We start from the raw sequence: 12,433 nt of genomic DNA on the forward strand, positions 1-12,433 counted from the left end.
CTCAGGGTTAGAAACATATGGCCCTCCAGAGGCTGTTGAACTCCCAGCTCCCACCAGCCCCAGCCAGCATGCCCGATGGTCAGGGACTCAGGGATGATGGGAGTTGGAGTCCAGTAACATTGGCAGGAGCTTCTGCCCATTTAACTGAGGGCGGATATTGGAAACCAGATCACCATGTGGGTCGGCAGTGGGCACAGAAGGATTGTGGGGAGGGCAGGTAGGTGTCTGTGGTTTGCCTGGCCTTTTGGCCTGCAAGAGTTATCTATTCCAAATGAAACCTTGCAGCCTAGTTTAAACCAGGAGCATGGGCCCCTGAAGCAAGGAGGCTCTAGAGAGTTGTAACGTATTTGCAGATGTTCTCTTTTGCTAAGGAAAGAGACACAGATCATCTGCCAGTGGGTCTCTTCTGCAGTCCCACAAAGATACATGAGGAGGTCTTTCCATTTCTTTCTCAGCCCGCTTTTCTCCACAATGCAGCTGGCAACCATAACCCTGACCGAAAACACTCTCCTTCTGTCTTACAAAAAAGCATTATAGCAATAAAATGGCATGATCAGAAGGAGTGTAGCATAGCATTATTGCTAAAGTGAAGGGCTAAACCGAATCAGATAATAGAGATCCATAATCACATGGTAAAAGGTAAAGGGACCCCTGAGCATTAGGTCCAGTCATGACCGACTCTGGGGTTGCAGCGCTCATCTCGCTCTATTGGCCAAGGGAGCTGGCGTACAGCTTCCAGGTCATGTGGCCAGCATGACAAAGCCGCTTCTGGTGAACCAGAGCAGCACACACAAACGCCGCTTACCTTCCCACTGGAGCGGTACCTATTTATCTACTTAAACTTTGACATGCTTTCGAACCGCTAGGTTGGCAAGAGCAGGGACCAAACTCGCCCAGTCACAGGGTTTTGAACTGCCAACCTTCTGATTGGCAAGCCCTAGGCTCTGTGGTTTAACTCACAGTGCCACCCGCATCCCTTAATTTTTTGGAAAAGCACCAGTGAGGTAGGGGTGTTTGTGTGATTCATGGTGTGTCTGTGCTAGCTAGTTCTTTCCTCCTGCACCATTTCCCTTTTCTGTACCCCAAAGCTTTCCCTAAGGGACGTGGAAGCTTGTCCCCCTTGCCAGATGCTGCCCCACTACAATTCCCATCATCCCTCATCCCGGGCCATGCTTCCTGCGGCTGATGGGAGTTGGAGTCCAGCAACGTTTGAGCAGCCACAGCTTAGCTGCTGACAGAGGGGGGGGGCTATTTTCATTAGAAAATGGTGCAGGGGAAAAGGTGAAACCTTCCCACCCCCCACCAAGGTTGTGCTGCCAATCTCAATTGCCACAAAATGGGGGGGGGGGCTGCGTTGGCATTTCAACTCATATCAACCCATTCTGACTTCTAGTAGCACAAAAGGTTTACGTTTTGTCCCCTGACAAGGTCCTTCATGCAGGCTTGCAGCAGTTTCTCCTAGGCTCCTAGAAGAATACAGAGAGGGAGGCAAGAGTCAGGAATTTGGGGTATAGTTAATACAAACTGTCTGAACACGGCACACCACGCAACTCCATGGCTAGGGTCAAGAAAAAGGCAACTTTGGCACACCTGCTTGCGTACCTTGATGTCCAACTTCACCATACTTGGGAAGCGGTGTTGTTGGTGGGGAGAAACATTTGTTTAGAAGATGCTGCCAGACCCTGTTTCAAGTCAAGCTTCCAAGGCCTCAGCCTCTGTCTTGGCGCGTTGACAGGATGAGGCGTGGATGTTCGCTTCTCCTCATCTGTGGATTTTTGTCACGGAGCCAAGAAGCCAAGAGATGCTGGTGGGAGGCCTCGGTAATTGGAACATTTGGGATGAATTTGGATCCAAAGGGCTGGGACGGCCTCTCGGCTTTGATAGAGTTCCTGGAGCAGGACATGTGCCAAGGCTCTGTAGCCCTGCGGTTAAACACCCTGGCCCTGCAATTCTGCAGCAGCCAGCTGAAGTCTGGAGCCAATTACAACTGGAGTGAGTTTGGAAGAGCTCAGCTGAATTCTCTCTCTCTCTCTCTCCCACCCCCCACCCAGTTCACTCTGCTTTTGAACATCTGGGCTTTCTTGGAGGAAAAGAATCATCCACCCATCATTGTGGCTGACTATTGCCTGCCAAGAGGCCTCAATGCATGGAGAGCAGAAATGGGTGGATTCAACAGAGGCACAATAGTCAAGCAAAGATTTATGGACTAAATTTGGCACTGGAGTTCTGGATGCTTTAACTGAAGCACTATGGATCTGTGCTCGCATAATAACCATGTTAAAAACTCCAAACTGCAGAGTATCTCCCATACCCCTTCAATTGAAATATATGGCTTTTCAGCCCACATAGAAGTAAAACAGATATGCTCCTTGCCTCCATGTAACAATTGGCATAAACTGCTGAGTCAACTAAATTTAAAGCTTTAACACTATTCAAGATGAAAACAAAATAAAATTAGAACAGACCGTGGTGCTGAAGGACAAGCAGCCATATTTGTCACCATCCTCACTTGGACCACTGGTTTATATACAATAGAGATCCTATTTGAACTTCGTATATTGTTTTCTTTCTTCCCAAATCTTATCACTATTTGAACCCCTTAACCCACCCTTCACCCTCACAATTATATACCATTATGAAACATTTAAACGCCACAATTTTCAGTTTCCAAGGTTACTTATTAATAGTGTATTAGACTGATGGGAAAAGAGGATTTGCTTAAGGTGAACATTATGGGAATGTGAACCCAGATTCCTTTTATGTTAGTTTGGTACTCTTAATGTCCCAGCAGCTACCAAAACATACTGCTTTGTTGTTGTTTAGTCGTTTAGTCATGTCTGACTCTTCGTGACCCTATGGACCAGAGCACACCAGGTACTCCTGTCCTCCACTGCCTCCTGCAGTTTGGTCAGACTCATGTTCTGCTTCGAGAACACTGTCCAACCATCTCGTCCTCTATTGTCCCCTTCTCCTTGGGCCCTCCATCTTTCTCCATCTTTATAAATGTGCAATGTAATGCATTGGCCAGCAGGGGTCATTCATTGCAACAGTCTGAAATTGCTTGCCATTAAATACAATGCTCAATGTTATTTAATTGGAAAGTGAATGAGAAAGGCACTCACATGGGGAAACACAGTGCAAAGGTTTAAATCATTTAAATGGTTTAAATCATTTAAAAGGTTTAAATCATTCAATGTCCATTGCAAATCCTCCTCCCATTAGTCTTTTATTTTTTATACCTTCCCACCAAGTCTAATTTGGCAAATGTAGGTTTGGGAACGCAAGAACACATAAATGCACAGGCACACATGCAGAGAGAGAGATGCCTTACAGTACTACTCACTCAAAAAGACCCAATATTTCTACTGTTGTGGATTCACTTTGAGGTGATGCTGGATCATAGTTTTGGGGGGATTGGCAAAGGAATGTTACTGTCTTGGAATGGGTGGGTGGTTGAAGGTTCTTTAATAGAACTGCAATGACAGGGTCTCCAAACTAAGGCCTGGGGGCCGGATGTGGCCCAATCGCCTTCTAAATCCAGCCCGTGGACAGTCTGGGAATCAGCATGTTTTTACATGAGTAGAATGTGTCCTTTTATTTAAAATGCATCTCTGGGTTATTTGTGGGACCTGCCTGGTGTTTTTACATGAGTAGAAAGTGCTCTTTTATTTAAAATGCATCTCTGGGTTATTTGTGGGGCATGGGAATTTGTTCATATTTTTTTCCAAAATATAGTCTGGCCCCCCACAAGGTCTGAGGGACAGTGGACTCGCCCCCTGCTGAAAAAGATATTCCTTGAATGTTTTGAGTAGGAGAAGCCACTGGAACTGGGGAAGTGACTCGTCCCTCATTGCCTGCCCGCCTGGGATGGGTGCAGGGACTGAGCTAAGAAATTTGTGCTCTAGGTAACTTATTGTTGCAATCTGTCTGTCTCGAGAGACAATGGAAGAGTGCTCCATCAGGGATAAAGACAAAGAATTGCACAGTTATAGCACCTGCTATGGCTGTAAAGACCAAGATGAGAGAGACATGTTTTATTGCAGCTGAGGTGGATGAAGGCATCCAGTTTTGCTGCTGCAGATGCACCATGGCATTTCTTCTCTCTGTGCTCCTCCCAGTGGTCATTCCTCCTCTGGTCACTGCTATGGATGCACAACCTGTTTGCCACCACAGGGCAGGGTTGATGTTGCCAACCTTTGTGTCGCATTTGCAGACATCTTTGTAATGCAGGGGTAGCCTGCCAGCAGGCCTGGTGCCTGGAGGCCAGTTCCCCATAAAGCACATCCTGCCATCTTCCATTCTGTGTACATGACCAAGCCAGCACTGATGTCGCTGAGACATAAATGTGAACTTGCTCAGAATGTAGGCTTGGAAGAGCACATATTTATTTGAGACTCTGTTCTGCCACGTGATGCCCAAAATCTTCCTGACACAGCACATGTGGAAGGCATTTGGGGTGTTGCTCCTGGTGGGTACAAGTTGCCCATGGCTCACTTCCATAAAACAGTGTGCTCAACATGCAATCAGGTAGACCTTTCTCTTGGTATTGGATGCGAGCATCATATTCTCCCAGACCCTGTCGAAGAGGTGAGCCATTGCTGTCACTGCCTTGCCAATACGCTTATCCAGCTCAGTGTCAATGGAAAAGTGGCTGGTTATGGTAGAGCCCAGGTAGCAATAGAAGTCATTTTAGAAGAGAGCTAAGGTCTAGCTGGCTGTGCAACGTGCCACATTCCAGATGTGGTTGGACGCCATCAGGCCAGTCAGCATGGCCAGTGGATGTGGTCCAGCAACACCTAGGAAGGTCACAGGTTCCTCACTCCTGCTGTAAAAGGCTGAAGGCATCTTGGGGTGCAGGTACTTCTCTCTGGAGATCTGTTGTGAAGGTAACATACATGTGGCTCATCTAGGAACATGACAGCTGCTTGCTTCCACCTATGCTCTGCTTGGTAAATTAAACCAATCCTTGCAACAACAACAACAAAAAATCCAGCATGTCTCCAGTGCCCTCTGCTCCAAAAGCAAGCACTATCCCTGGAACTTCTCACTCCTTAGGAAAATGAGGAGCACAAAACTCTTACACATTGCTCAAAAAGGGGCAAATAAGGAGATTTGCATAAACTTTGCATAAGTGTGTGTAAATTTAGTTGACTATAATTTATACTGGAATGCACTGCATCTTACCATGCTGGGCAAGGCTAAGACCTGGTGGCCTGTGTGTGCTTCTTCAGCCTGCTGTGCAGGTGCTGCTACCCTAAGTGCTGATGGGCAAGTTCAAGGCTCCCTCCCTGCATGGTGTGAAAGTGGCCTGTGATTGTCCTTGTTAACAGGTTTTACAGCATTTGACTTCAAAAACCTGCACAACCTGCCTGACCAAAACAACAGTCTGAGAAACAAAAGAAGTGTATTTGTGCACACTCTTTACCCCTTTGACTCTATTGAATCTCTTCCACATAAGGCCTTGCAAGATTTGAAGATAGGGGTTGTATTTATTTTTAAAAGGCAGACGATGCATAGACAGCCAGAAGAGGGCAGGCGCCACAAGATCTAAACAGAGGAACTGTCTCCATTGGCGCTCCAACTAATTGCAGTTTTTGCAAGGGGGAAATACTTTTTCCAATAGAATTTCACACTACAGCATATTTTACTTCACCCATCAGGAATCTCGTGAGGCTTATACCTGCTTCATGCATATATTTTAAATGATGTCTTAAAAGCCTAAGGTTGATATCCTATGCACACTTACCTAAGAGTAAACAAAGTTGGAGATCGGAGTTGCTTCTTAGTAAACACACATAGGATTTCCACTCTTACCAGGCAGTCCTATGCAGCTTTTCTCAGAAAGATATGCTAATATGTTCAATGTGGTTTACTTCCAGGAAAGTCTTGCAGAGGATTGCTTCCTTAAGGTTGCATTTTATGCAGATCGGATACAGATACAGGCCGAAAACACAGAGCTTAATCCAGTCCATCTGGATTATTGTTTTTGTTTAGTTTGTGAATCAGTTTTAAAACTGTAATGAAGAGGCAATATGTGTTTGTTTGTGTACGTGGTAAATAAATGAAATAAAAGGTAAGAATTTAAGAGTTTGAAGGGATCGCTAAGCATCTGCAAAGCACTCTCCTGGTATATTAATGGAATCTACAACCTGTTTATTCAGTATATCTTGATTTGCTGGCAGAAAGCTTTACATGATGGTCGCACTATTACAGTCTTTTTCTGCTTATTTTTTGTGGGGTGTTTGTTATTTGTTCATTCTGCCCTTTTCTGCACATTTCTCCATCTCTTTTCCAAAGGCAAAAAGTCTCTTTTCTTTTCTTTAGTGGATTTATTGCCATAGATAGAGCAATAAGGTGTTTGACCCACTTTAATTCAGCAAACCTAACTTTCCTGGTACGTACTTGATGCCTTCCTGCAAAAAAGGATATAGTCTACAGTCACCTTTTTAAAGTGTTTACCTTTGCCAGGACAGTGTCCATAACCTACAGATATTTTTGGATGGGGGGGGGATCTTGCACTTACCAGCCTATAGCGGCAGCTTGTTTGTTCACCACACAAGGGTTGTGCTGTTAATCCATTTGCTGATCTCAGGAGCTGCTTTTCCATCAGCCAATGGGATGTCCTGTCCTCAAGCCCCTTCTCCCAGCTCCACAATAATCCGGTGCCCAAGGTGTTTGTGGGGGCAGTTGTACAACAATGAACAGCCTCCATTCACTCCATCCTTGCCAATGCGTTTTCCTGTCTCTTTCCTGACTGCATAAAGTATGCTACCTTTAAAGCTGATTTGCCACGCTAGGGTGGCAAAGCATCCACTTTAATGGCATAAACCTAAATTTCCTGGTATGTGCTTGAATCCTCCCCACAGAATACTGAGTCTGGAGGTGCCCAAAGCAAATGCTAAGTGCCACTGTTCTTTGTTATGGAGAATAGCTGTAGTGAAGTGTAATAGCTGCAGTGTAGTGGCCACACCCCAGGAACGCCTTCAACTGGCTGGCTAAACCAGGTGAGGGGAGCCAATGGGACTCAAACCCTCAGTGAGCTAGGAACTTGTCTTGCATGCAAAAACAGGTTCTGGAGGATTGAGCAGATGAGACCATGAGTGGGTCCAATGGTCAAAAAGATTTTTGCACCTGCTGCAGAGGGAAGGGAGGGGCAGATGAGGCTCATCTACCTGGGAAGGGAGCAGGGGCATACCCAGGATCAAAACTGGGAGGGGGGCAGCAAGGCATGGTCAGTCAGGTAGTGACATTTCAGCACAGAAAATGCGAATGAAACCAAAATTTTAAGAAAATTATATATAATTATAGCAGTGCTTTATTACGGTAGTTATTACAATTATTTGAATTTTTTTTACTACATTTTTATTCTAGTTGCATGTCTTAAACTAATATCATTTTTCTTGGGTTTGAAGAAAACTAATTCAATACTTTCGTTTCAACCCAGTCCTGATTTTCCTTGAAGAATTTCCGATGGATACTCATCAAACACAACCCAGTCAGTCTGTCGTCTCCCATTGTACTTCTGAGCCAGGTCTTTGCCCTTTAAAATTTAATTTTCTACAGAAATTACTTAACTTACCTTTTTGGAACCAGTTTCTTATATCCATGTAGGCAGCCTCGATATCTTCTAAATGCAAATAAGAAGGTAAACTAATAGCGGGCAGCTCAGTTTAGCGGCGGGCGGCTCAGTTTAGTGACGCGGAACTCACTAGACCCCTCTAGAATATTCCCTCTTCTAGAGCCTGCTAGAGACCTCTCCCTCCCTTGAATCCCAATGGCTGGCTGACATAGATTCATCTACCAGTCGCTAGGTGGCTCTAGATACGTCTCGGTTTTTACACCATTTCAGTGTGGTAAACAACTGATTATTCGCCATCACCCTACCTAATTTTGTTTCGTTTCATCACTTTATAACCATTTAATTTTTATTTTTTTGCTTCTGGGGTGGCAGTTGCCCCCCCTACCCCTCACTGGGTACGCCCATGGAAGGAAGCCCATCTAGAAGGAAAACTCTGATCCCAAACCTCTGCTGCCTTGCAGGAAATTTTCGGGAAAAGAAAAGGCTCAGGAGTAAACCCTACACAAATCTGGAGTGGACTCACTAAGGTGGTCAGATGGCACCTTGTAAGTCTCCTGCCAGCAACTGCGGCAGCCCGGCTGGTGAGAAACATCTTGCTCTGCTTTCCCTTGGACCACATCAGCAAGGTCGAGAGGGGGGTCTTGACATCTGGGCAGCCCAGGACCTCCATACACCCTGTCCAAGCTTGTGCCTCAGGGAGGTCACTTCAGGGCTGCTAATGCAATTCATTGACTTCACCCTCCATGGTTTCTCGAGACAGATGCCAACAAGTGGCTACAACTGTGAGCTGGAAAGTCCTGGATTAAAATTTCTACTTGGCTATGAACTTGCTGGGTTGTAGGGTGCCCCTGTGTGCTACTGTACAGAGCATAGACCCCTGAAGAGCTTTCCAGCCCAAATCTGATCTAAAGGTAAAGAATCTTAAGATGGGAGGGACCTTGAAGTTGCCCATCAACCATTAGCAACTCCTGAACAGCAGATTGAGCAGGCAGCCACATCCAGGCCACAGTCTTCCCCTCTGCAGTGAGGTGCATTGTATTTCTGTTACCTCTGAATGCCCATCTATCTATACCTACCAAGTAGCACATGCAAACTCTGTACAAATCTGTGTCCTCTCTTGGGCATTGTGTAAGTGGCCATTCTACTGCGTGGCCTGAAACAGCCTCCCAGTGAGGATAATCATACCTGCCATACCCCACAGCTGTAACCTTTCCTGGCCTTTATGATGTAATCCCAACACTTGAAAGGCAATACAAACGGGCAAAAAAGCAATAGAGTTTGAGACACTCCCATGGAATGTACCATCAGAGTTCAAACCTGGATGTAAGGACTATTGATTTCAACAGTACTTTCTTCCAAGGATGATGTATCAAGACTGTAGTGTCAGTGTCTGGGAACTGGGTCAGAATGATTCCCCATCAACCCCACCCCCCTTGCTAAAGGTAAAGGGGGCCCTGACCATCAGGTCCAGTCGTGTCCGACTCTAGGGTTATGGCGCTCATCTCGCTCTATAGGCCGAGGGAGCCAGCGTTTGTCCGCAGACAGCTTCCGGGTCATGCGGCCAGCATGACAAAGCTGCTTCTGGCGAACCAGAGCAGCGCACGGAAAGGCTGTTTACCTTCCCGCCGGAGCGGTTCCTATTTATCTACTTGCACTTTGATGTGCTTTCGAACTGCTAGGTGGGCAGGAGCTGGGACCAAGCAACGGGAGCTCACCCCGTTGCAGGGATTTGAACCGCTGACCTTCTGATCAGCAAGCCCTAGGCTCTGTGGTTTAACCCACAGCGCCACCTGGGTCCCTCTACCCCCCTTGCTAAAGGTAAAGGGTAAAGGGACCCCTGACCATTAGGTCCAGTCGTGACCGACTCTGGGGTTGCGCGCTCATCTCGCATTATTGGCCGAGGGAGCCGGCGTATAGCTTCCAGGTCATGTGGCCAGCATGACAAAGCCACTTCTGGCAAACCAGAGCAGCACATGGAAACACCGTTTACCTTCCCGCTGTAGCGGTTCCTATTTATCTACTTGCATTTTGATGTGCTTTCGAACTGCTAGGTTGGCAGGAGCTGGGACCAAGCAACGGGAGCTCACCCCGTCACAGGGATTCGAACCGCCGACCTTCTGATCAGCAAGCCCTAGGCTCAGTGGTTTAACCACAGTGCCACCTGGGTCCCTTGCTAGCTCTGTATAAATTCTTTTCCTCCATACATTGTCCTCTCAGAAGACCAGGAACAGGAGTATTTGGTTTGTACATGCATGAAGGTAAAGGGTAAAGGTACCCCTGACCGTTAGGTCCAGTCATGGACGACTCTGGGGTTGCGGCACTCATTACGTTCTATCTTTATTTTGTACTTAGCTTTATAATGCTACAGCAAGTATGCTGGTGTCTTGTTTGACTTGTTTTGGTGGGCAGGTGAACCAAGCAACCCTGTTGAAATTCAGAACCAGATGTGACTTACCAGCACCAGGTGCAAAACTCCTTGATTTCCCAAGCATTTGAATTGTTGCTGAATTTCTCATGCATGCGCATTATCAAAGCGTTCCTTCAGAACACAGCACTTTGAGCATCAATATTACTTTTCCGCCCATTTGGTGGTACAGCACCACATTGCACAACAGACCAGCTTCTTACTTGCTTGTGCCTGGTTTACAGACCCCTAGATAGACATGGAGAAATTGAAGGGTTAAAGTAAGTGACCACAGATGCGGAAATATGGTGAATGCCACCAACTGTTCCTGCTTTTCCATACTAGTTGTGCAGGAAGCAGAGCTGCAAAATAGAAGATTAATTCGTAATAAATATGTTTGTTTCTTTTTAAAATATGAACAAAGCACAATTTTGGCTCATCAGTCAGGGCACAGTATACACACAGGAGTTACAAACAGGCTAGATTCATATGGTGGACTGGCTAATGGACTTGTTTTGGTAGGCAGTTTTATGCTTTTGTGAATTCAGCAGCTTTGCTGGTTATCACCAAGATTAGAGAAAAAGATTCTCTCTCATATGTCCTATATACATGTAGCAAACTCATTCTTGGAGTGTTAAACCTTATGTAGTCAAAGGGAACCACAAGATTTGCAGAAATACTCAAAATATATAGGGTGTTTATTAAGTGAACAATCTCCCCCCACCTCCTGGCCAAAGGTGCTTAGTAGACCTAGAATGCTGGTGAGTGTTGCGGGTGGGGAGAGAAAACTGAAGGGGAGGGAAGAATGGAATGGTATGTCTCAAAAGAGGGCATGGCTGGCAAGCTGGGCTTTTTTCCAGCTGGAACTTGGTGGAACTCAGTTCCGGCACCTCTCAGGTGGGTGCGGTTGTCCTTCTAAGAGAACAAGGGAGGTGTTCATGGTGAGTTCTCGCACCTCTTTTTCTAGAAAAACAGCACTGCAAAGAATGTTGAGCAGGAGGATTCCATTCTGCAACACCTTAGTACAAATATCACTTGCGGCACTTCCAGATTCTCAGTATTTTTGGGTGGGATTCAATCCCATCCCAGAAAAATGAGATGGCTGATCTGGAGTTCTTCTGAAACAAACTCACTCACCCCAAAATATTGTGAAGCTTTTGTGATGAGGAAAGTGCCTGGGGAAATGCACTCACTGGGGAGTGTGGAGATTACACTTGCTTTGGACTCAGGGGGCTGACTCTTCACCCCACCATAGCTGCCAAGTATCCCGTTTTCCCCGGGAAACCCCTGTTTTTACTTACATTTTCCCGGTGGTCCCCCGTATCACTTCGTCTCCCATTTTTCTCCGTTATTTTCTCCTGCCGACGGCCATTTCCCCCCTGATTTGCCCTTCTATGGGCACCAAAAATGGCCGCCGCCACCTTCAAAAGTCACATCTACGCATGACCGGAAGTGCGTAGACGCGACTTCCGGTGTCGGCGGCGGCCATTTGGTGCCCATAGATGGGCGGGGCGACACCGGAAGTTGCATCGACGCACTTCTGGTCTTGTGTAGAAGCTACTTTTGAAGCTGGTGGCGGCCATTTTTGGTGCCCATAGAAGGGCAAAGCGACACTGGAAGTTACATCGATGCAACTTCCGGTGTCACACGGCTGCCGGTCCCGGATTCTGCAGTCCGGGACTTGGAAGGTAAGCACCCCACAAAGGAACTGGGTGAAATGCTCATCAGAGAGCTGATGTGGTGTCACCTCTCCACCCACAAATCCATCTGAACGCTCATTAAAAACAGCCCTTCTGGAAGTGACTTTACTGCCTTGGCAGGCTAAATGCTGAAGACGTTGTCATGGTCAATTCTGGTTTTGTCACTCACAGCGGCGTACACTCCATTTCGAAGTTGTCCGACAGTCCGGTTACAAAAACAAAGCATTTTCTTTACCTCACTTTTATTTATTTAAAAAAGTAGAAATCTGAAGTTCTTTTAAAAAGCCTAAATAAATTTGGTGGTTAATAACCTGTTCAATGTAGTAAGAATTAACCTTTTGAAAATGGCAGGTATCCATCCATGACAGTCCATCCACTGGAAAGCCTGGCCATTCCTGCCTGTGTCTCAGTGCATGCCTGAGGCTCCGGGAGGGGGCACTGTGGCCGGCTGTCCTCCCCGAGGCGTCGTGCGTCTGGATCCCTTACAACAGCGCAATGTGGAACGCGTTAATAGGGAAGGAGACGTTGCCTTTGAAGTGTCTCCCTTTGATGTTTCTCTCCCTCTTTCTCTCTCGCACATAATAAATGGAACCTTATTTTCTCTGTCAGACAAAGGGGAATCGCCCCCCTGCAGCCCCAGGCGCTGACGCTCTTTGCTTCTCCCTCCCCCTCCACCCGCCACAGCCCACATGCCAACAGGGGCCAACCTGGTGGGGGGGGGGAGAGAGAAGGAAAGCAAGGAGAGCGGCC

Source organism: Zootoca vivipara, chromosome 2 (genome assembly GCF_965207765.1).
Source record: "Zootoca vivipara chromosome 2, rZooViv2.hap1.1, whole genome shotgun sequence".
In the NCBI taxonomy this organism is placed as follows: Eukaryota; Metazoa; Chordata; class Lepidosauria; order Squamata; family Lacertidae; genus Zootoca; species Zootoca vivipara.